This window comes from Triturus cristatus, chromosome 10 (assembly GCF_964204655.1).
Source record: "Triturus cristatus chromosome 10, aTriCri1.1, whole genome shotgun sequence".
Lineage (NCBI taxonomy): Eukaryota > Metazoa > Chordata > Amphibia > Caudata > Salamandridae > Triturus > Triturus cristatus.
In genome coordinates, this window is record NC_140593.1 from 679875644 (window position 1) to 679899900 (window position 24257).

At 48.4% G+C, this 24257-nt stretch overlaps 1 protein-coding gene across 1 annotated transcript in view; it reads right to left on the minus strand.

Annotated features, from left to right (window-relative positions):
• Positions 1-24257, minus strand: part of LOC146789902 (uncharacterized) — a 295834-nt gene that overhangs the window by 52220 nt on the left and 219357 nt on the right. The gene's annotated exons all lie outside the window — the stretch shown is intronic.

Below are 24257 nucleotides of genomic sequence, written 5' to 3' on the forward strand. Positions count from 1 at the left end.
AGGAATGGTAGGAATATAGAGCCATATGTAGGAAGAGTTTAATCGTTTGCAAACCCTCTGAATCGATAAATCAGAGGGGTTAGTGCTAAAACCCTTTTGCAAAATTACTAAGCCTATTTATCGATGCAGCAAAGCTTTTTCCAATCATTAAATGGGTTTAGGAAACCTGGCCGAATCGGTATTTGGAAGGGGAATGTTTAGAGCGTCCCTTTCAAACAATGATTCCTTGCGATATGTATGAATGATTGGCAACCTGAATCCGTCACAAAATATATTTTACTGACACCTCAAAAGAGGTATCCCTTTTGCAAACTGGAGGGGGTCTCCACGGGACCCCATCTCCTTTGCGAATGTTGAAAAAACATTTTTAGGAGTAGGCAGTGGTCCATTGATCCACTGCGTACTCCTAAAAAAATCTGGTAATTGTTATTCTTTTTTTAAATGCACATTTTCCTTTAAGGAAAATGAGCTGCATTTTAAAAAAATGATTGCTTTGTTTAAAAGCAATCGCAGACATGGTGGTCTCCTGATCTCAGCAGGCAACCATTACAGAGAAGGCTACAAATTGTAGTGGGTCTCAGTTTGCAACCCATCTCATTAACAGTAATGAGGTAGGTCGAATTGCGACCAACTACAGTTTGGAATTTTTTGAACCAATTAGCACTTAGGTCGTGTCGCAAAATATAAATGCACTTGGTTAAGATCGGTGCGCTAATTGCTACCACTTTTACGGAATGCATAGCCCGTACATCTAGCCCATAATGCATAAATGATTTAGGAATCTGATAACTGGGAGAAAGCAATTCCTAGGGCAACATAACTTCGCCTAATAAAATCAAAATTGCTTTCAGAAATTGAGCATACAATATTGTTGCATGAAAAGACTACTCAAATCTCATATTTCAGATACGTGTATGTTGGATCTAGGGAGCAGAAAATAGGCATAACATGACACTAAGGGCCTCATTACGATGTCAGTTGTAGTTGCACATGGTGCGGTTGCAGACTCCCATTTCTCTATGGAAGCTTGTGCTGCGGTCGGAAACCAGCCGCACCACAAGCTCCCATAGAGAAATGGGAGTTTGTGTAAATCCCTGCACCCTGAGGACACGGTGCAGGGATTTACAGGGGGGCACCATAGGTGTCCCCAGGCCCACAACCGTAGGCCACAGAGTCAAGGGGGCCCAGCTAGGGGCCCCAAAGTCACTTTCCGACAGCCTTTCCATGTTGGAAAGGCCGGCATGGAAAGGCTGTCTGAAACGGACATCGTAATCAGGATGGCAGAAACGTCGTTCTTAAGAGATTACGTTGCGGTTCCGACAGGCCACCAGGATCCTTGAGCTCCTTGAGCCCATCGGAAGCCAGTCGGTCAGATCGGCCGGTATACACTCCGACCGCCTTCATTGTAATGAGCCGGTCAGATTATAAACCTTAGATGTCGGTCAGAAAGCCTCCGAACTACATCAAAAAAATGACTAAGAATGTAGCAAGAATCCAGATAAACAAAATGATAGTGAATCATTTCCTATGTTTTGAACAAAGTCATTCTATTGACCAACTTGATAAAAATAATCAGCACTCGCGTGCCCAAGCAGCCTTTTATGCTGGTGGTGTTGAATTCAATATTCATTTGTCAGTGTATCCTCTTCTCGTGTAGCACAAGTGCAAAGTGTTGTATCTTTCTGTGTAGCGCACCATAGTTATGTGTGAGTGACTCCTGGGAGAAACTGAATAAGGAAACAAGCACTAGCATTTGTGCAAAGCCAATAGGCAGACTCATTTTAATGTGTTTTTTGTTGTAATGTTAGTGTGGTACGTTTGGGTGCACAAACTGAAAACATATACACCGGTAACCTTAGACACGGGGCGTGGCCATGCAAGATGGCTGACATGGCTGTCACTCCTAGTAGGCTCCTGGCCAATCCTGTATTATCCTGGAGCAACCAAACTCCATAGCCTTTTTTTTTTTTTTTTTTGCGGCATCTCCCTCCCCCTGCACTGTGCGGTGTACCTTTATTGGTGACGGAGGAGCCCCTGTTGGTGGCAGCGGGTGAAGCCTTGTAGGTGATCCAAGGCCTTGCACTGCTGACTCTGCGGGCCGTGGGGACACTGTTGCCAGAGTAATTCTCGGCAGCAGGACCGGAGCCTCCTCCCCTGAGGGGGTGGGGGGGGGAGGTCTGTTGGGTCCTCTGCGCTGCTGTTGGCCCAGCACGTGGCTGCCTTGTTCACGGTGGCCCGGCTTTGGAGGCCTCCTCTTTGGCAGGAGGAGGCCTCTACGGCAGGAGATTGTGGAGGCCTCAGGATGCATCTGTGCCCAGAGTGACTGCTGGAGGGGGCCTTCAGCGGCTGCCTTGTTGGCTGCAGCCTGGCTCTGAAGGCGATGGGGTCTCATATACGGCTGGCAGGGCGGCCCTAGAGTCTGGAGGCCTTGAGCTGCATCAGGGCCCAGAGTGACTGCTGGAGGGGGCCTTCAGCAGCGTGAGTGGTGAGTAGCACCCTTCTGGGCCCTGGTGATCACTGTTGTGTTGGGAGACAGCCCTGATGGACTATTTGTGAATCAACCTGCTGGACCTGTCCTAAAGCTGTGATGCTGCGTCTTGGCCGGGGGGGGGGGGGGTCAGGGGGCGACCCTCTGATCTCAGTGGAGCCTGTGGTGGGGAATGGATGTTCTGCCTGGAGGAGCCTGGGGGCCCACATTTTTCCTCTGCTGGAGGCTATCTGCTAGTGGGGGTCGTGATAACCTACCATCCCCCATCGTTGAAGTAGACCTGCCCTGGGACTGGCCCCGGTGACTGTGTGGACCTGATAGTTAGGTTAGCCATGGGCCACAACAGACAGGCGGGGGATCCTCAAGGCAACACTATAGAAATACCACCCGGCCTCCACCTCACATTGAGGTGCACTCATTGTGCATAGTTGAGGGAGTGAGGATGTTGAGCACACTGTGGAGTAACTCATCATAGCCGAGTTGTTGGAGACCATCCAGGGGTCCTGTGTGGTCCTGCAAAACCAGATTGAAACTGTGGCCCTGGAAGTCAATCTCCTTCGTACTGACCTTCGCAAGGTCTTGGATAAAGTCCCGCTGGCAGAGGGTTCCATTGAAGAGCTGCAGTCAGAGGTTGCTGCGGTCACGACCCGCTCCGGGGCCCTGGAGGCAAGGGTGGAGGATGTGGAGGGGTAGTCCCGAAGCAATTATGTGCGCCTTTTTAGATTCCCGGAGCAGGCAGAGTGGGCCAACCCTGAGCATTTTGTGGAAACCTGGATAAGGGGCATTCTAAAGCCCAAGGGATTATCCCCCATGTTCACTATTGAGAGAGCGCATCGTGCTGTGGTGGCTCCACCATGACCTGGAGCCCCACATAGAGCCATTATTGCTTGCATTCTGATTTTTATAAAGACTGGGACAGCATTCTTAGAGCAGCTAGGGGCACTGACTTGGCCAAACATAAAAACCATAAAATCTCCATTTACCCAGATTATACAAATAAGGTCAAAGGTACCCGGAAAACATTCCTGGATGCTGAAGCTAAACTACGTTCTACGGGCCTTCGTTTTATGTCGCTGTACCCAGCCCGATTGAAGGTGCTGTCGGGGAGGGGGGGGGGGGGGGGAGGAGCACACTTTTTCAATACACCTGAAGATGTTTGGCGCTGGCTGGAAGTATGCGATAAGGTGCCCAGGGACCCCAGTGGCTCCTGGAGATTGGGCGCGGTGGTGGAGCGTGTCGCTGTGGGACCTGGCTTGGAGGGTGCGGGGTCTGGAACTGCCACTCATCAATCCCCTGAGATGACTGCTCCTGCGAGGGTGGAAATGCAGGAAGATGGTACTATGGCTCTGGCCCTTCCACAGCAGTGGTCTGATGCAGAAAATAATTATTTGCAGTGAGAGGAGGACATACTGTCCTTTGCCTCGAACACAGAGGGAGTACTGTCCTGAGGACTGGGACCATCATGTGTGATCTGCTTAATTTCTTGATTATTCCCTTACAGGGGAGGGCGTTCTCTGTTCTGTGGGAGTTCCGCTACAGCTATTATACATGAGGAGAGGAGTGAGTTGATGGGTATATTTGAATTATCTCTACAGACACTATGTGGGGGGGAACTTGTTGTGCATTTTGTGGGGGTTGCTATCGTTGCCCACTTACCTCATAGTTGCAGGATTATTTTTCTGCTGGGTGACTTCTCCACATTCATAGTAGGCGCTGGTTGGGGGGTGTGATTAGGCTGTAAATTTTGACAGTGAGATTATATTTGGATCTGCAGTGTGAAATGTTGTTGTTGCGCTGTATGTCTGGGGTGCAGGGAAGTTTTACCGACTCCTCTGTTGGGGGTCAAAAGTTTATTATTGTTAAAAAGTATGTTCTAAGACAGTGCAAAGGATGGCTACCTTGACAGCCCTGAAGTTGGGCATTCTGGGAGACAGGAGGAGGGGAGGGGCTTGGAGCACGATTCTGCAGTGAATGTGGCTGACCAAGTTCGGATAGTCACGTGGAATGTCCGAGGGCTCCGGGATTACACTAAACGCTATAGGGTTCATTCATTTCTCAGACATCCTAAGATTCAAGTGGCCTATTTATAAGAGACACACCTTGGGATTCTGGAAACACAAAAGAAATGGAGAGGTCAAGTGTATGCTGCCTCTTATTTCTCCTATGCAAGGGGGGTGGTCATCTGCGTGGCTCCTGAGGTTCCCTTTAAGCTCACTTATAGTAAGGCAGCTCCCCTTTTAAGGGGAGGTATGTTTTGATTCAGGGTGTTCTTTACGGCAAGGAGATCACGCTGTTAAATTCATATGCTCCCAATATTGATGATTGGAATTTTTTAGGGGTTGCAGGACGTGCTGTCAGACAGTGTGGGGTCTCCAATGCTATGGACAGGTTATTTTAACTGTGTTTTAGATAGAGGGAGGGATCGCCTCCTGCCCTGGGATGGTACTAAGCCACTGATGACAGGAACCCTGGAGAGGGTGATGCAAAATTTGGATTTATTGGATGTATGGAGCATGTTACACCCACATGGGTTAAAGTATACATGTCACTCTCTGACCCATTACACCTATAGCCAGTTGGACCGGTTTTTGATGGGTGGCTGGATCACTCTCGAATAGACACTGGCACACATATGGTCAGGTTTTTATTGGATCACTCCCCGGCCTGGGGAGGGGTTAAATGGAAGTCGAACATGGCATATGCCTGCGTATTTACTTATGGACACCACATGCCGTGGGGACCTGCGGACTGCTACAGACAATTACATCACCAATAACTGGAGGACCTTGGCCATTAGGGCGGTCGAATGGGAGGCCTTGAAAGCAGTGATACGGGAAGAATGTATCAGTACTATTTGTAGAGGGGGCAGGAAGCTAATAGCAGATTTGAAGACCAGTTAGCAGATCTTCAGTAACAAGAAGTTTACACGGTGCAGACACGCTGGCCGCCCATAGGGAGGTTTACTCCCTCTGGGATACACTGGATAAAACAGGCCTAAAAGTCTACCGACAGTTGTTGCATTGGGAGGGCGATAAATCCAGCAAGTTCCTGGCAAGGCGTCTCCGGTGGGAAACTGAGATATCCCCTATTACGTCTATACAGAATGCACAGGGACACCTACTAACTTGATGGTAAGATATTTTGATGACCCACTTGAATCATTTTAAAGTGGTCTACCAGGCTGGCTCACCTGACAATGAGGGTAAGCAGGATAGATTCCGTGTGAGGTTGGAGCTGCCCAAATTGCAAAGGGATGCTATGTTAGAGTTGGAGGGAGGACTGAGCGCAGAAGAGGTGGGTGCGGCTATTAAAGCATTGAACAGCTCAAAGGCCACCGGTTGTGATGGATTCCCCGCGGAATTCTATCATGCCTATTCCTCGACCTTTAAGGAGAAATTGTTGGAGGTCTATTCGGAGGCAATAGAAAGGGTATTTTACCGCCCACTATGCAAGAAGGGGTGGTGTTTTTCATGTTGAAACCAGGAGGGGACCCTGAGGATCCGTAAGCGTACACGCCATTGACTATGCTCAACACCGACCTCAAGGTTTTATACAAACTGTTGGCAACACGATTGGGCAGGGTGGTCTGAAACTTGCTTCTTGGGGACCAATGTGGCTTCATGCAGGCCCGTAGAACTACGCAGAATCTACAAAGGCTGACTCGTGCTACATGATGCCGTAGTGGATGGGGAGGAGAGAGCCCTGGTTTCCCTTGACCTTGAAAAGGCATTTGACAAGGTTGAATGGACATTTTTGATGAGTGCTAAGGGGCATGAGGTTTAGACCTAAGTGTTGTGCTTGGATACAACTCTTGTACACTGCTTGCCTCCAACCCTAACGCGTATAGAGGGTGCAATCTGACTCCTGGTTGGTGGAGAGGGGCCCTCAGCAGGTTTTCCCACTCTTGCCCCTACTGTTCGCCTTAGCAATCGAGCCCCTTGCTTTGCTTTTTTATTTTTTTTTATTGAAAATACAAAAGACAGATACAAAGATGACAAAAAACCTTTTCGCTCATGACCCGCTCCCCATATCCACCCTCTGTCCCTCTCCCCCCCGGGCATTGGTTGATGAGTAACTTATTCCAGTTATTCAGTGTCTAATATTTCGAGGATCGAGAAGACAGTGGACCATGAGTAAAAAGACGGAGGAAGAAGAGAAGAGGAAGAAAGAGGAAAGAGAAAATATCTAAAAGAAGTAGAAACAATTGTGCAATGTAGCCTATAACATTAAACCTTATTAATGGCATCAGTAGTACGAGTACAAAAATGTCTCAGCTAGCATCAGACAAAATCAGATATTAATGTGATCAGACCAAATATACCTCTGGATATCCCTCAGAGGAATAACTGCTATCCCAAAATCCCTGTTAAATCTGTCTATCTAAGCCAAGCGGATAGCGGTTGCCAGATAGCAAGGCCCTTTTCTTCCCCCTGTTGCCCATTTTGGAGAATATATCCTTTTGCATGTTATGAGTGGAAATAAGTCAAGCTAGCCAGTGAGAGAATAGTGGAGGGTTTGGGTTCTTCCAGGATGACGTTATACAGAGACGCAGAATGGTCATAGCTACAAAGGTAAGTGTGCCTCCATTCTTTCTGCAGACCTTGTCTTGCGTGCCTAATAGAACGGTTGGAGGTGTTAGTTGAATGTCCTGTGATAGAAATTTACTGAAAAAGTCCTCTATCTGGCCCAATAAAGGCGAAACTTGGGGACAAGTAGAGAACATATGAATCGAGTCCGCGCTAAACTCTGCACACCTGGGACAGAATGTTGTTCAGAGGGGTGTAATAATTTAAACTACCCAGCCCAAAAGTTTTCCGTATATTGCAGAAGACTTTGTAGGAATTAATTAAAGTCTTAAATCTCACCCGCTTGTAATAGCCATAGGAGAGCTGCCTCCAAAGGCATCCACGGGTCTCTTCCCCCAGAAGCAATTGCTAGGATGATGGTAGACCTAAATCTGGGGTATGTGAATGTTCTTGTAGCAGTTCTGCGCTGTATTGCATCTCTGCAGCCCAATAGTAGAAACTCAGATTGGGTAATGCCCAGCCGCCCCTCTCTCGGGGAATGAGATAGCAGTTTAAAAGCTCGCCTTGGCCGGGAGTATGCCCAGACAAATTGAGAGAAAATATGATCAAATTTCTGTAGCATTACTTTGCTCATCTCCAAGGGAATGGCTCTAAAACAATTGAGCAGTTTTGGTAAGTAAGTCATCTTATTGACGTTGCATCTCCCTACAATGGTAAGATGCAAGTTTTTAGTTGTTTTAGTGTCCGTTTGGCTTCAGTAGCTAGCAGGGTCAGATTTTTTTCTATGATTAAATCGGTATCAGCAGTTAAAGTGACCCCCAGATATTTTGCAGACTGTACCACCCGGGTAGCTGCCCAGTCAATTTGATTATTGTTGATGATCTGGATCTTACTTTGGTTAAGGGTGTATCCTGATACTTTCCCAAATTTTTTGGCCTCCAGTTCTAAATCAATCAATCAAAGGCATTTATAACGCGCACTACTCACCCGGAGGGTCTCAAGGCGCTTGGGGGGTGGGGGGGGGGGGGGTCCGCTACTGCTCGAACAGCCAGGTCTTGTGCTTCTTCCTGAATGAGAGGTGGTCTTGAGTCAGGCGGGAGGGAGGGAGTTCCAGGTCTTGGCGGCCAGGTGGGAGAAGGACCTTCCTCCTGTTGTCGCTCTTCGGATGCGGGGGACGGCGGCGAGGGCGTGACTGGTCGATCGGAGATGGCGTTTGGGAGGCGGCTGTTAAGGTAACTCGGGCCTTGGTTGTGTAGGGCTTTGTGTGCGTGGGTGAGGAGCCGGAAGGTAATTCTCTTGTTGACCGGGAGCCAGTGCAGGTCTCTCAGGTGTCTGGAGATGTGGCTGTGTCTGGGGATGTCGAGGATGAGTCTCGCTGAGGCGTTCTGGATCCGCTGGAGTCTCTTCTGGAGCTTGGCGGTGGTTCCGGCGTAGAGGGCGTTGCCGTAGTCCAGACGGCTGGTGATGAGGGCCTGGGTGACCGTCTTCCTGGTCTCGGTGGGGATCCACCGGTAGATCTTACATAGCATGCGCAGGATGTTGAAACAAGACGAGGAGACGGCGTTGACTTGTCTGGTCATGGAGAGGGAGGAGTCCAGGATGAAGCCCAGGTTGCGTGCGTGGTCTGTCGGTTTGGGTGCGGTGCCCAGGGCGGGGGGCCACCAGGAGTCATCCCAGGCGGAGGGCGAGGAGCCCAGGATGAGGACTTCCGTCTTGTCTGAGTTCAGTTTCAAGCGGCTGGTCGTCATCCATTCGGCTACGTCTTTCATCCCTTGGTGTAGGTTGGCTCTGGTGGTGGCGGGGTCGTTGGTGAGGGAGAGGATCAGCTGTGTGTCGTCGGCGTAGGAAATGATGTTGAGGTTGTGTTGGCGTGCGATGGCCGCAAGGGGGCTCATGTAGACATTGAAGAGGGTGGGGCTGAGCGAGGAGCCTTGGGGAACGCCGCAGATGACTTCTGTTGCTGCAGATCTGAACGGGGATAGGCGAACTCTCTGTGTCCTTCCAACGAGGAAGGAGATGATCCAATCCAGTGCCTTCTCCTGGATTCCGACGTTGTTGAGGCGCTGCACTAGGGTGCGGTGGCAGACAGTGTCGAATGCCGCGGAGAGGTCTAGGAGGATGAGGGCCGCTATTTCTCCGTTGTCCAGCAGGGCTCGGATGTCATCGGTGGCAGCGATGAGGGCGGTTTCGGTGCTGTGGTTGGCCCGGAAGCCAGACTGTGAGGGGTCGAGGGATCCGTTCGTCTCGAGGAAGGCGGCCAGCTGCTTGTTGACTGTCTTCTCGATGACTTTGGCTGGAAACGGGAGGAGCGAGATGGGGCGGTAGTTCTTGAGTTCGGTGGGGTCCGCTGTTGGTTTCTTCAGTAGAGCGCTGAGATCGGCGTGCTTCCAGCTCTCCGGGAAGGTGGCGGTGTCGAAGGAGGTGTTGATGATGTCCCGCAGGTGGGGTGCGATGACAGCGTCGGCCTTGTTGAAGACGTGGTGAGGGCAGGGGTCGGTTGGGGATCCGGAGTGGATGGAGTTCATCGTGCGGATGGTGTCTTCGGTGTTGATCGGTGTCCAGGCGCTGAGGGTGGTGGTGGGGGGCGTTGGTGCGGTCGTTGGGGGCGTTGTTTGTGTGCTGAAGCTGTTGTGTATGTCAGCGATCTTGTTGTGGAAGTACGAGGCGAGGGAGTTGCAGAGGTCTTGCGATGGGGTGATGTCGTTGTTTCCGGCGTTGGGGTTGGAGAGCTCTTTCACGATGTTGAAGAGTTCCTTGCTGTTGTGTGCGTTGTTGTCCAGGCGGTCCTTGAATGCTGTTTTCTTGGTGGCGTGGATCAGTTGATGGTGCTTTCGGGTGGCGAGCTTGAGGATAGTCATGTTGTCCGGTGTTGGGTCTCTTCTCCAGGCTTTCTCGAGGGCTCGGCAGTTCTTCTTGGAGCATTTGAGTTCGTCGGTGAACCAAGGGGCCTTCTTGCTGCCGGGTCTGCTGGGCGGGGTCCTCAGAGGGGCGAGTTCGTCCGCGCAGTTGCTGATCCACTTCGTGAGGTTGTCGGCGGCCTGGCTGGGGTTCGCTGAGCTGGCGGGAGGGTGCTGGCTCAGGGATGCGGCGAGTTGGTCGGCTGTGATCTTGTTACAGCTTCTTCGTGCAACCTGTGGCTTATGGTGGTGGATCGTGGTCCTTCTGAAGCTGAAGTGGATGCAGCTGTGGTCCGTCCAGTGGAGTCCGGTGGCGTGGCTGAAGACAATGTCCTTGCTGGATGAGAAGACGGCATCGAGTGCATGTCCGGCGAGGTGGGTGGGGGTGGTCACCAGCTGCTTGAGTCCGAGGTTGGCGAGGTTGTCAAGCAGGGTAGTGGTGTTGCGGTCGTTGTCGTTCTCCAGGTGGAAGTTGAGGTCCCCGAGGAGGATGTAGTCAGCGGAGGGGAGGGCGTGCGGGCTGATTAAGTCGGCGATGTCTTCGTTGAATGGTGTGTGGGGTCCCGGGGGTCAGGGTGCCTCTGAGGGTGGTCTTGGGGTCGGTGTGGATCTGGAAGTGCAGGTGTTCGGCGGTTGTCAGGGTGTCGTCGGTGTTGGTCGTGATGCGGATGGTGTTCCTGTGGATGATGGCGATGCCTCCTCCGGTCTGGTTGCCGCGGTCCCTCCGGGTGATCTTGTAGCCCTCTGGGATGGCGATGGCGATGTCGGGCGCTGAGGAGGCGTTCATCCATGTTTCCGTGAGGAAGGCGACGTCAGGAGCTGTGGTGTCGAGGAGGTTCCAGAGTTGGACGGCGTGTCTGTGGACGGAGCGGGTGTTGTGCAGGATGCACTTCAGGTGGTTGCTGCTGGTGTTCGGCTTGGTGAGTATTGGTGCAGTGCAGGTCCGGATGCAGGTGAACTTGCAGGAGTGGCAGCTGAAGGGTCCGTGGGTGCGTCTCTGGGTGGCTCGGTAGCATCCTGGGATTCGGCCGGTGTTGAGTGCGTTGAGGGTGGCGGCGTCGTAAGTCCGGCGGGTGGGCTGGGGTCTGCGGGGGCCAGGGGTCCTGGCGTGGGGCGGAGTCCAGGCGTAGACGGGCTTACCTGTGGCGCACCTTCGGCGCTCAATCGGTGCTCCCGCTGCGCGCGTCCGCTGCGCGGTCGCTCAGGGGGCGTCATAAGAAGGGAGCCGGGAGGGAGGGTCCGCTGGGAGGCGGGGAGCGTGGGGGCCAATCGGCAGGCGGGGGGGCGGGGTCGCGGCAGGGAACGGCGGGAAAACCCATGCGGGCTTGGTGGGCGGCCCTGCGGCGGCTGGGGCGCCGGGGATCCGAGGTCGGGCAGGCAGCAGGTAAGGAGGCAGGCAGAGCAGGCGGGCAACGTGGGGGCGACCAGGCCGTGGAGGGCGCATTGGTCGCTAATGGCAGACACAGGATCAGGGGTGACCACTGCCAGATCATCGGCATAAGCCATCATTTAGTATCTAGCCCAAATCTGCTCACCGCTCGAATAGTTTGACTGTTTTCTATAGCCTTGATAAGAGGATCTATATAAAGAGCGAAGAGCAGAGGTGAGCACGGACACCCTTGATGGGTCCCTCGTGATATTTTGATCTGCTCCATCGGGGTCCCATTGACGAATACGTTAGCAGTGAGATTGCTCTAAAGAGCTTGTATGGCTTGTATTGCTTTTGGTCCAAAGCCCATTTTCTTCAAAACAGCCCAAAGGAATGCCCAGGAGACCCGATCAAACACCTTCTCAGCGTCGAGTATAATTAAAGCGATCGTGTCTCCCGTTACTTGAGCTGCATCCAATAGTGTGATAGCTCTACGGATATGCTCGGTTATACTTTTTTTAGGGATAAAACGATGTTGCCATCGCGAAGCCAGAGACTCTATTCTCAATGATAATCTTGTTTCAAATACCTTGGCATATATCTTAGAGTCACAGTTAATTAGGGTGATTGGTCGATACGATCCCATTTCTAGAGGAGATTTGTCTTTTTTGGGAAATATCACTATCTTGGCATTAGACCAAGATTCTGGAAGAGGTGCTCCACTAAAGATAGATTCTACCAGTATAATAAGGATGTCTTTAATCTTTCGGGGCAAATATTTGATAAAACTCCACCGGTATGTGGTCTGCACCGGACGCTTTCCCATCCGGAAGGCTTCCTAAGGCTTTGGCTATCTCTTCCCCCCCGGGGGTTTTCTCAAGTTGGTCTAAATCCTCTGGGTTAAGTGCCGCCATGGGAAAACTGGTCTAAATAGGCCTGACATTCCGCTTCTCTCAGTTTTGATGTCCCTATGTTATCTTCTGAATAGAGATTCTGGTAAAAATCACAAAATGCATTACGGATCTTACTTGCATCTTTTGTGATCTCTCCAGTGCTAAGCTGAATAGATTGAATTTCACTAGCAGACACCTGTTGTCTAATTCTGAGAGCAAGTTGGTGGCCGATGTTATCGCCACATTCGTATATTTTTTCCCTGGCAGAGGCCCACTTCTTGGCAATTTTTTCAGCAAATACGGACCCTATTTCTGCCTTACTAGCTATTACTTCCAACTGAGCATTTTCAATTTCAGCCCCTAGATTAACTGCTGAGATTAGTTTTTCCTCTGCTTTTTTCATCTTGTCATGAGCCCTTACTAACTGTGATTTATCTTTTTTGTTCTGTCTGATGGAATACCGCTGGGTCTCGCCTTGAATGCCCGCCTTCATTACGTCCCATACGGTTCTAACTGCTGCTGACCCTATATTAATTTCCAAAAACTCTTTAATTCACCCCTGCGTGTGTGAGCGGTAACCCTCATCATACAATAGAGCTTTTTCAAAACTCCAATTCGAGATCTCTCCTAAGCCCTAGCCCGCTAATGTTCAAAATAGGGGAGTTGTGGTCCGACATAAATCGTGGGGTCATCTTGATAGAGCAGTTTTGGAGCATTGGTGCTGCGTTCAGTGTTGGCAGATTCAGGTGGGGAATACCAATCACACAGTGTCGCTGTATGCAGACGATGCTTTAGTATAAGTCTACTCACCTGGGGAGTCTGTTCCCCTGTTACCAAGTCTCAGGGATGCTTTTGGTGAGGTCTCAGGTTTGAAAATTAACGCCCGCAAATCACTAGTGTTCCCCTTAGGAGGGTTGGTCGGGAGCAGCCACAGCAGTTGCAGAACGTAGGACTTTGATGGGAATTGGAAGGATTCTGATATTTAGTGATTTGTGTCACTCATACTGAAGAGCAGCAGAATGTGGATAGGGTGCTGACCGGCTTGGAGAACTCCATTAAATTTTCGAACAAACTCTCCTTATCTGTCATGGGTAGGGCAGCCATTGCAAAAATGGTTTTCCTTCCGTGATGCTTGTATCTTTTGCAGAATTCACTGGGGGTGGGTAAACGCAGTAGGGTGGCACTCAAACGCCGAAGAGAGACCTGGAAGAGGGGGGACTAGCGGTGCCAGATGTACAATACTACTACTGTGCGGCTTACCTGCAACACGCCACCCCCTGGCTCACAGACTCAGATAACTGGGAAAAGCAACTCCTGGAGATGAATGTGGGGGTGACACCATGCCACAGTTGCTGACGCGGGGTGGGAGGTCGGAGCACCCGCTTCCATATCTGATTATTAATACAGCATGGATGTGGTAAAAGATGGTCCAGAAAGTGATCCGCAGGGCTCCCTTCGGTAGGGAATTGAAATTGTGGGACCTGGCACTCTTCCAAAATATTGACTAACACATCTAAGGAGCAGTGGACAGAAGGGAGCTGCCTGGAAGCGGGTGACCTTTATCCAGGGGACACTTCTATATCCTTCCAAGATGCACAAGGCACTTTTGGAGTGGGACCGGCACAGTTCCTCCATTACGTCAATCTGGAGATTGTGGCAAGGGAGATGTGGACAGATTTTCCGGCGGCTCCTCCCACCTCGGGAGTCCTTGACGGTCTCGTAGGATGGGGGAAGGGCGCTATCTCATTTCACATTTCTATGAAGCCCTTAGAAGGGATATGCCACCACAATAGTACCCAGCGCAGAGCCTGGTAGAGGGAAATGGGCGCACCCATTTCTGATTCAGATTGGAAAATGCGTAGAGATTAATGTTTGCAAGAATTGGGCCACAACTGGGATCCAATCTATGGCCCAGTGTTGAGCTGCGCAGCCTGGTGAGTCAGTTGAGAAAGCCAAGTATCAAGGCACACATCCTGCACATATTGTGGGATTTCCCAGGCTTGAGGGACTTCTGGGAAGAGGTCCTAGTGATTGTTGAGTGCATCATCGATAGGGTAATTGAGCACACAGTGCGCCGATGCATACTTCACTGGTTCCCACACATGGCCAAGACGAAGACTACTGGAAGATTCCTAGATTTAGCATTTGTACTTGTGAAAAGGGAAAACACAAAGAACTGGAAGTCCGCAAGAGGTCACCAAATAGGGAGCTGGAGAAGGGAAATGGAGAAATGGGCAGATGCAGAACATAGAGTCTTACTGCGCGCAGTGAATAGAGGCATAGGAAACCTAGAAACAGCGAGGGCCTCGGGGAACCTAGTGAATGACCTACAAACACCAGACCTAGATGATACAGCAGACGACCAGCCAGACTCGCCACCACAGAACAGGGACAATGAAATAGGGCCACCAGACATACCAGAGAGGTAAAGGTCCTATGCAGTGATGAGGTGTGACGGCCCCTGCTTTCCCTCACCCCCAACCCACCCACAAAGAGTCGCCCACAGTAAGCACAGCACAGATAGATGAAGGAGTAGCACACACCACTGACACATACAACTGACACTAACCAACTTGTTTAGGGGAGGGGGAGGAAGTTGAAAGTTAGAACTGGTTGAACCTGTTGACCTATTTCATATGAACGGATATTAACATTGATGAATGTGAGAATACTATAAGGTATATATTGGAACAAATGCTTGATACTGGAGATGTTGCAATGTTTGTTAATGTTATATACAACAAATGCCAATAAAATTCATGTAAAAAAAAAAGAAAATGAACAAACAAGGCTCCATAAAACTTTTTTGTAATGCTGCAGATTAATTCTGCCTCCTTGATATGGAGCCATGTTTTGAACTGCCTGTATTGTCTAACTTTGCCAAAAGAGATCTTGAATACATGAAATGTTTAACAAACAGGCCCTCTTGAAATGAGTTTATAGATGCTATAGGTCTTTCCCTTCTGTTCTACTCTTTAAGCACAAGCACTTTCTATTGAGTACATTACTATGGTTTTTGGAGCGACTAATGTATGAATATAGTGGATGTATAGCACTACTATAAGTTGATATCTGTATTTTGGAATAACTATTACGTTATGTGTGATGATATTTCAACCCATTTGTTCTCTCCCTCTTATTTCTTTTTTTGAAGTGTGATTCAGAATAGTTGCATTCAACTGTTCTATCCGTTCTGTCTGTTAGGACCATGGTTTTCTGTATTATCTAGTATCCTGATCCTGAGGATTTTCTTGGGTTACCCCAGTACTTTGTAAAGGAGCTTAAGACAGCAAGGTGGAAGTGTTTGCCAAACCATTGAGTTTCTAAACATTTCTAGATTCCAAGGAGGTCGAGTGCAAAGATGCTGTGGCATAGTAATCCAAGAGTCTTCAACAGTAAACCAACAACACCTATGTTTTCTCTGGCCACATTGCTGGGTGCAGGGAACTGGAATGGGCAGAGAGAGAGGCTCAGGGGAACAATCATCTTTGTATCAAATAGTGTGCCATCCCACCAATCTTTGTTAAAGTAAATTTTACTTACCTTCAGTAACAATATTTCTTGTGCATACTATATCTTCATGCAGATTTCTTATCTGAGGAATATCCTCCAGGTGCGGGACTGTATCTGGATATTTGTTTCCCAGCAATAGCTCTCTAGCTCTGACAGATGGTACCATTTGACCTCAGCCATCCCTGGACGTGATGACAATGGAGTATGTACGCTGGCACCGGCATCATGATGTCATCTCCTAGTACCTTTTTTACTTCCATTTGAGGTGTGTAGAGGGAAACCAAAAAAATCATCCACCTGAGTGACAATGCACCACCTGTTAAGATTGCTTACCTTGAAATCATACTATACATGGCACTAACTTACCAGGGAAGAGACAGGGTGGTAAGGAACCTACAGGAAGATATACTCTCCACAAAATAACTTAAGAATGGTAAGTAACCTTTTTTGGTGAATACTTCTTCCTGTAGATTCCTAATGTTATGAAAAAGTCCCTACACTAAGTTGGAGCCAGAGCAAACTCTTGTTCAGTGGTTCATCTTTGCGCTCTCTATCTGTAGTTGTGGGAATGAGTATGATGTCCATGTTCCATTTACCTTCATTCCTGGCGCACGTCCTGTCGTCCATGGAATTTGAGTCTTGAACTTCACGCTTTGATCTTCTTGCTTGGCACACTGAGCCACTGGATATACGCTCACTTGTGAAGCCAGCACTGCCAAAATAGTTGTAGCCTGAAGTAGCCCCATAACATTCTGTACTATTGGTGGAACTGTATTGCCAGCAAGAGTGGGCACAGTGAGACTGCTCAGCTCTGCTGGAGACGTTAGCCTCTTATCTCTGAACAGTCACTCACCATCAAAGGGCATGACCATGAATGTTGCCTGGACAACTTGCAAGAATCAAGTGGAAGGCATCCAAGAATGATAACAATGTGCCAGCTGTGCCCCTGTATCGGACAACAGTGTCTGCAGAATATAAGCCATATTTCAAGATCTGGTTAGAAACATCAAAACCAATATTTCTCAGATTGGAGAAAGGCTTTTGCATGCATTGGGAAGCTGATAACAGTCAACTTCACCAACTCCCACAGGGTGGGAACATAACAGCCAAGTAATAGCAAAACAGTCGCCCCTAAAGGAGGGGGGAAGAGTAAACTTCTACTTCCTTGGAGCTAGTAATTTTGACCATCAAGCGATTAGTTCTATTTCTCAATTGGACAATTTTATTTCAATGTTTAACAAAATAGAAAAAAATTATTACAGTTTTATACTTAGATCAATTTATAGGTAAGACGGTGATTCCAAACGGCACAATGACGCAGTGCAAGTGAAAATAAGTGACTGTTAAGTGTGTTGGTGCTAAACAATCTATGTGCATACAATAGTGAGTAATCCAGGATGCATAGGTGGTTTGTATACACTAACACGGAGTGAAATGCTTCAGAATCAAACCAAAAATAGTACACTATTATTGTGTCAACTCAAAGTTTTGATTCCAAGCATACAATTTGGACAGGGTCATCATCAGGACATAGGTTTGGGCAGCACCTGCCCAATTGTGTAGGATAGATGCTGTAGGAAAGTAGCATCTGCTTCTTATGGTTACCCCCACTTTTTGCTTGATGCCTCACTGTTTTGACTAGTCTGACTGAGATCCTGCTAATCAGGACTCCAGTCTATCTGCTTTCTCCCTTAAATTGTCATACATGTCCTTTGGTACCCTTGTCAGTCCCTAGTATATGGTACACATCTACCCAGGGCATAGGTACCCCAGAGGCCTCCCATGGGCTGAAGCATGTATTATGCCACCCATGAGAGGCCATACAAAATGGAATTCTAGGTCTGCTACTGCAGCCTGTGTAAGCTGGTGCTTGCACAACTTACTTTAGATATAGGTTCACTATATCTAATTGTCACTACACTTAAAACTTATAAGTCACCCCTATAGCAGGTCTTAACAATCCTGAAGGCAGGGTGCTGGGTTTTCCGTGAGAGGGTGCCCCTGCATGAGCAGAGCCTCTTTGCAGCCTTCGGAGACCATTCTCCCGGGTTGTATGGGACTCAGGTAGAGGTGCATTATAACTACGGCTCCCGGTTTTATGGTATTTATTATTTTGCCATTTCCGTCTGTATTTATCCATATTTATTTTTTGGGCATTTTTTCTGTATCTATCCAAATTTATTTTTGCCACAAGCAAAAGATGACGCTACAGCTAGTATTTTTCCACATTTATTTAAATTGACAATTTTATTAGTTTTCTAGTACAATATAGTCTATATTGTACTAGAAAACAAATAAAAAATTTAGTACAAAAAAATGATAGATCTTGGATGGCTAATTAGTTGGCTGTGCTGCTTTGTCGTTCACGCTCTCCTTCCTGCTTGACTATGTATCCCTTACTCCTAAAGGCTCCAAAAGATTGTGCTTCAAATCAGATGGAGTTTCTTGTTGTGCGAGATAACAAAGCTGACAAGCCGCACCCGAGTACTTCACAGGTCTTTAAAAAGACCATTCACATGTTAACGAGGCTTTGTTGTTTATTTCACCCCTTTTTACCAGACTGCGGGCAGTGTCTACCCCCTGTGAGAGTTACCTTTTACAGGGGACACGGGTGGGAGCTACGGGCCCATATTTTTTTTTTATTTAAACAGAAACAGTTGCGGTGCTGTTTGCAAAAGAAAAGAAACACAGCCCTCAGATGCCTGGTCTGAAAGGAAACGGGATGGGTGTCGTGAACCTGGAGGACAGCAATCTAAACAACGATCCTCGTCAGGAAGCCTGACACCTGTAGAAAATGTAAATGTGGCAAATGGCTAATGATGAAATGGAAAGGCGGCGTGGGAGCCATTTAGGCTTTAATTGACAGAGTGACATGAATTTTCTTCGAGCGCAGCTAGGAGCGCAAGTGTGGGAAGCATACTACCTCCCTGCAAGTGTGGGAAGCTTCTACTACAGTAGGCATCCCAAGTCCATTAGCCACACTTTGCTTCCATCTGTCTGTGTCCCTTTGTTTCTACCCGGTGCCCTGCTCTCAAAAGTCCTCGCCAGCACGAGACACCGTGACCCGCGAGTCACTGAACACAGGGCACCCCCACTCCGCGCTGCCAGCATGGAAGCCGTCCTGTTTATCATTCATTCAACTCTCCCAGTCTCGCTCCATGCCGGGTGCCTTCCTTCATCCAGCACAGTCTGCCATGGGTACAAGCGCCTTATCTTCCATTCCAAGTGCCCCGTCGGTAGCAAAATACCCGACGGCAGCGTGGCCAAATTTGCTAGTATTTTGCCGTTTATAAATATAAATACAGACAAAGGAAATATAGATTTCCGTCTGTATTCATATGTATAAATCCGTAAAAACGGAAAACCGGGAGCCCTAATTATAACCTTGCGGTAAATGCTATCACGAAAACGGCAGCATAGAAACATACCGTGTTTGGTATCAAACACCTTGGAATCTTACCTCCACACCAGTAACTGGTGTGGGAGGTATGATTCCACCCTTCTGAAGCGAGCTTCGTGGGGTCACTGGTCTTACTGGTGCCAGCCTTCTCGACCCCGATAGCACAAAATGGATGCTGCCGACCAGAGAGACATTTCTGCCCTCCTGCTGCTGAGCCAAGCTCGAGCAGAGGAAGGCAGCACAATAGGCATCCTGTCACAGGGAGGTGTGACAACCTCCCAGACAGGATTTAGTGTATTGGAGCTGGGTGGGTGCACTCAAGAGTGCCTGAAAGTCTGCACTTAGGCCACATTTGGTGTCCCTGTGCATAGTCCAGCTCAAAAGAGTTCTTGGAGCCACTGGCTCGTGCTGTGGCCCAAAACTGTACAAAGGACATGGGTGTAGCCAACCCTCTGTCCTGCCCCTCCCCTAGGAGGGTCCCGTGAATCTATTCAACCCTCTCCCGTGGGTACAAAAGGGCTTACCTGACTGCAAGACTTTAGATTTTACGTGGACAAGATTCTATAAGAAGAAACCACTGATCTTTGAACGTCTGGACACCTTGGACTTCGCTGGACCACAACTCGGATCGACTTCGTCCCCCTTTCCGTCCAAAGCTTAGTTTGGGCCTTTGCTCCATACAGGCTCCGTGCAGGACCTGTGGTGCACTTAAGACAACTGATGAATCTCCCTTGGAGTAAAGGAGTCACTCCCCTGCTTAGCAGGCACCAAACCGCAACCAACTGGTCTGCTGCTCCTGAGCTCCTGCGGACTCCGAAGATTTCAGCAGCACAGGAGGTGGGTTTCCGAAGGTCCTCGAGGTCGAACTGTCCTCTCACAGAGTTTGAGGCCAGTATCCCTCGTGGGGACTGCATAACCCGAACCCCTTTGCACCGCATCCATTTGCAAGTGCATATGCTGGTTGACGATTCCTGAGCTTGTGCATTGGACTCCATGTAGTCCTGAGCAGTATTTGCACCAAAGAACTCTGGCCTCCTCACACCGAGTGCTCTGTGGGCTGATACTTTACAATCTTGCTCGAGGTCCCCTCGCAAATCCTAGTCATCCGGCCTGTGGGTCCTCCTGAGGGTCATTTTGATTTCTTGTGGGCTTTCCTGGTTGCTCCAGATGTGCCCTGACTCCCCTTCGCTTGGTGAGTCCCCTGGACCTTGCTGGTCCACACCGTAACCTGCTTGACCTTCTTGCGTGGGTTGCTTTTGCCAAGGCTTGTTGGTGCTCCCGCCGGACACTGACCCCTCAGCACTCGACATCCTTCGTGGGATAGCTCACCTCTGGTTCCTGGTCATCCTCGACGTCTCCTGGTCCTCGTCAAGCATCCCTTCTTCGCACCTGAAGCACCCGACATCGGTTGGCAATTCGTCTCCCGAGCCCCTGGTCACTCTAAAGCGACCCAGACTTTATCACCTTTGCTTTCAGCTTCCTTCCTACCAGAATCCAGGCTTGTATTCCCACCGGACATTTTTCACCTTCACAGCAGCAGTACTTCTTCACAGCCCTCCATTAAGAACGACAAGAGTTTCCAACGCCACTTCAGACCTATGCATCCGGCTCCCCTGGGATAGGTAACTCTGGTACTACGGTATCCACGGGAGGGATGGCTCTCCAAACTCTGAAGTTCAAAAGTGTTCGCTCGAGGTCCTCCTAAAAGGTTCCTTAAACTTTAAAACTGTAACCGCAACTTTCCCATAGAATTGTATGGAGCCCGCGGTCGTGTTCCCACACTGCACCCGGCCTCCGTGGGGTCCCTGTCTACTCACCTTGGGTGGTTCCTTGGGGTCCCAGTGATACTATGTGCTCCAGACCTTGTCTTGATCCAAGTCGTTATTGTTATACCACTATTTCAGTGTATGGTTTGGTCTCCCCCTGGAGCCCACGGTGTATTGTGCTACTTACAACTGTTCTATTGATTACACATTGTGTGCTTTGTGTTCTATCCTCGTTTAGAGGATAGCAGAGTGTTATATTAATAAATACATCTTTTTATATAACTACTGTGTGGTTCTCCTTCATTTAGTCATTCAGGAGGTGATATTCTGGAAAAACAAGCTGCTTTACATTCCATCAAGATTAATCCTGAAGGCTGCTCTCCACAGCTACCACTAGGCCAGCCTGCTAAAGGTTATCTTTGACCTCATACATCATACGGGTCGTGTGGACTGGTACAAGGTGCCCACTTTAAATAGTGGACAGCATATACCAGGCCACCTTCTCACAGATGTGGAAATATTTTCTGAGCGTTATTGACACATGGGATGCTTCAGGGGGAAACTGACGCATGGGATGGCTTGAGAGTGGCTGGGATTGGAATCCAATCTAATTAGTACGGTCCTTAATTACAGCATATATGTCACTCTGTGGGCATCCTGGTTGGAGCTGTGTTGTGTGCGGTGATTAGATCTCCGCAGTAGGTGTCTTCAATAAGAATTGAACTCATGCAACCAAGGGTAAATAGTTGCCTCTAGGTGCTGTGCTCCAATGTCCTTGACTGTGGAACCTCTGTGAAAGAGGAATATAAGTGTAAAAACATGGTGTAGAGTGTCATGTCACCTTATCAATCAAATGGAGAGTTAATGTCCATCTGAAATGTTTTAAACAATGATTCTTTCAACTAATGTTGGAAAAAGCTCAATTACAAGTGAAAAAGCAATTCAATGGCTTGTGTTTGCTGTATTGTGTAAAGTAGCAGTGAGTAGCATGAGAAATTCACCCACAACAATCGCTAGGCGGCAAAGTCGATCATTTAGAGTGAATCGAAAACACATCAGACAGCACGTCTGATTTCATATGCCGGGTGGAGAGTGAGACTACCAAAGAGAAAGCCCACACAGTTCAGGCTCTTAGACTCTCAGCTTTGAGGTCCAACAAGAAAAGCACTAGATTTTCAGGTGCAGGATGTGAAAAAAACATTTATGTCATATGGGGTATGTGTGTGTTATCAAGTGATCTGCCTGTGGACTACTGGCATTGAGAAGGGTTTCTACAAGGCTGTCAATACAAGCTCCAAGAGCTCCTCATTAGAAGGTAGGAGAGGCCCTGAAACTGCAGGGAAAGGTGCCAGATTTCTGTAAAATATTAGATTTGGACTCATTGGTGGTGAAGGATATTTCTAATGCTCCTAATGCTTTTTGTACCACTGAAGTTCGCAAGTCCCGGATTTTCTATCCTCCGACCATCACTCCTCACTCGGGATGCTTCGCACCCGCCCTGGCTAAATGTCCCCTTTTCCGGTACCGCGAGCTCTCGTGTTCATTACTCGAACACTACGCCGTCTGAGGTAACTATTTAGTATACTTCGGTTCCCCGCTCAACCTGATCACATCGCCGCTCGAAGTTCGTATGCTTAATCTCTCCGCACATTCACGGACTTTCCATGCTTGACTTTCGTCTCTTGCTAAATCTTTCTAGTATCTTTCCGCCTCACCATCGCATAATACTCTCGAACAGCCTTTGATGTAATGCTTGTCAACCAAATTATTTACTCTACATACCGCAATTTAGACCAATTGTTAAGTTTTAAGTTCTGGCATTCACGCTAAGTTCTCTTCTACATCCCACAGTGTATACTACCTCTTAAATGTTATCATTTCGTCTCAGCACAAACGTATCTTACTCCTATTTCTGTTTCTATTTAATCAGTCACATCGTATTGTTTTTAATGTATACTACCAAAAAACTAATTCCATAAATATGGCTTTCTTCTCTCCCCCTTCTTATTTTCCCTTTTGTACCTATGTTGCTCTCTATGCATTGTTATCCAAGGCAATTGTTTACGGGCAATTTTATTTGATAGTCCCGATGATGATCCGATATCCTCTTGATAAGGATCTAAACGCCGTCGACACAGTTGTCAGCCTTACACACATTATTCATTGTACATAATTTAATGTGAAGGTGACCCTTGTATATTAGTTGTTTCGCCATTTAAGTATTCACTGACTGAAACAACCACGAAACTGCCTGAGCCTTTTGTACCTCACTGTTTGTGTGATATGTAAGTCCTCGGATACAGGCTTGTATCCCACTGTTAATTAACTTACATTCTATGTACTATTGTTGAAATATTATATATTAAAGGTGCCTTTCTCCGGCTGGATACTGGCTTAAATATAGCACTGATTGAGGCTATATTCATTGTATTAATATTCTTTAATTTCTCAGGGACCACTGTCTCCTGTAGCAAATCAGTTCCCAAGGTCCCTGACCGATTTCCTTTGGGTGCCCTTGTTTTTTATATATACTGAAGTGATTGAAGACACGTCCTCCGACGTAGGCCCAGAGGGGTAGCGATGTTCCCATTTTGGAAATACATCTAGTCCAGGGAAAGGTCAGCATCTCTGCTGTAAAAGAAGGGGTGGTTGTCTGCTTTAGAATCACCATCCACTGTAGAGCCCTAATCTTTACTGGACATAATAGGAGCATCAGAGTCCGATCAGAAAAGTTCCTCAATTTGGACAAAGGTTTGTCATAAAAACGGGCCTCAACTTTTCCTTTTGGCAGTTGGATGATGTCTGCTGATTCTGAGGGTTTTGGAGGTGGCTCCAAAGTTGTCTCTGATGGTGGTGTTGGAGTCTTAGATAGCATCAAGTGAGCAGGTGTCTGTGCTTTGAATGGAATGGGCTTTGTAGGATTCACCATCAAGTTCAGAGGCTGTGAAGGTGAAGACTCAGGTGTCTTCAAGGTCGGTGCCCCAGAATGAGGGTGGTCCAAAGGCTAAGAGGTCCTTCTGAAGGTTTCAATCATGGCCTGCCAGAAGTTCTCAACCTACTAAGGGTCAGCCAATGGAGTCTTGGATCGGTTTTGATGACGAGGAAGAGCCGGGTATCAGGGAACTGGGGACAGAAACAGAACTGCTTCCTCGAGGAGGAAGAGGATTTCTCCTTACAAGGATGATTTTTGTGCTTTTTAGGGGGAACACATTTGAGGAGATCCTTCCCTGTTGGGGGACTCACTAAAGGGGAATGTTTTGACATATCCTTGCAAGCTTTGGACAAAAATAGCCTGGCTACTCCTTTCGAAACATCAATGAACAGGAGTCAGAATTGGAAGGGTTGTGTCCTGAATGTAGACACCACATGCAGATGCCTTGTGGTTCTGACAGGGATATCCAATTA